The following is a 1,317-nucleotide window of genomic DNA, read 5'->3' as shown; positions in this document are numbered from 1 at the left end:
TGGGAGAGGGAGAAAGAGAAACAAGGATCAGCTGCCTTTTGCAATCCCCCCCCTCCCCTTACTGGGGATTGAGCTTGCAACCTGAGCATGTGCCCTCACCTGGAATCCAAACTGTGACCTCTGGATGCATGGGACAAAGCTCAGCCAACTGAGTCACACCGGCCAGGGCCCTAATGTTACTTTTATGTCTTTTCTCCAATGCCTTTATTTATTATTTCTCTTCTTTGTCTGATTACATTGGCTAGACCTTCTAGAAACATGTCAGAAGGTGGTGGTAGTATGAGGGTTCCCTTTTTGATTTCTGACTTTAATGAGGTCTCTATGTTTTCATTATTGTTTGAGAAAGATACTCTTGATCCTGTCAAATAATCATTCAATTCTTACTTGTGCAGACTGTCAATGCCTTTCATATGGTCCCCACTAGGACCACACCTGTAGTTAAGTGAATTGGGTTTATAACTTGTTGCGTTGAGGGAGAACACATACTTGTGGAACCATGGCCATCGCTGAAGGAGAGTATGACACAGGGATCTGAGCTTTGGTGTGGTGATTTTGGGCAGGGTCCAAGGAAGTAAGGATTCCCTCTGGACTGGGTGCTGCCATAGAGTGGGGAAAATTCTATGACTGAGTATATCAAGAAACCTTATCTATGGAAGGGCAGATTAGACTGAGGGGCCGAAGCTGTGATTGGTAAAGAAGTAGAGGCACTCACACTGTTTGGGAGAGGGAGACGTTTGGTATTTTGTGACTTGGACAATGTTTATATTTTATTAGATGTGATTATGGAGGGGTCTCATTTATCTTCTCACCACCAAATTTGTCATCTTCCCTCACTGGTATTGTCTTCCCCTCCCTACCCCTCACAGCAGAAGGAAGGTCCCTACTCTGCCTATGGCCATCTGTTAACTATACCCTGAATACCATCACTTTCTGCATCCTACAAGTTCCGCACCCACTCCTGCCACTACTAGACCATTTCTATCAGCATACGAAGGTCCTTTAGCATCTCCATTATAAAACATTATAAAACAACAGCAACAATAAAACTCACAAAATCCTCTCTTGACCCCACAATCCTCTCCAGATTGTACTATTTTCTACTCCTTTTCTTAGCAAACTTTTCTAAATACTTATCCACATATCTCTGTTTCTTCATCTGCCACTCACTGTTTTAAAAAATGACTTTAGGAGAAACCAAGATGGCGGCATAGGTAAACACCTGAAATTGCTGCCTCGCACAACCACTTCAAAACTACAACTAATAGGCTGGCACGTCACGTGGCTGCTCGGCGTCCAGGGCCCGGAGCCCCGGGCCCC

The 1,317-nt window shown here is 44.6% G+C and overlaps 1 protein-coding gene and 1 pseudogene across 1 annotated transcript in view; both read left to right on the top strand.

The window, feature by feature from the left end:
• The window catches only part of LOC102240832 (dihydropyrimidinase-related protein 2), a gene marked incomplete at its 3' end in the record, with an annotated part of 74,998 nt that overhangs the window by 16,213 nt on the left and 57,468 nt on the right, over positions 1 to 1,317 (top strand). The gene's annotated exons all lie outside the window — the stretch shown is intronic.
• Positions 1 to 1,317, top strand: part of LOC102240532 — a 4,943-nt pseudogene that overhangs the window by 2,837 nt on the left and 789 nt on the right.

This window comes from Myotis brandtii, unplaced genomic scaffold (assembly GCF_000412655.1).
Source record: "Myotis brandtii unplaced genomic scaffold, ASM41265v1 scaffold990, whole genome shotgun sequence".
Taxonomy (NCBI): Eukaryota; Metazoa; Chordata; class Mammalia; order Chiroptera; family Vespertilionidae; genus Myotis; species Myotis brandtii.
The sequence above is the reverse complement of the archived record's forward strand: the minus strand, read 5'-3'. Positions and strand labels throughout refer to the sequence as shown.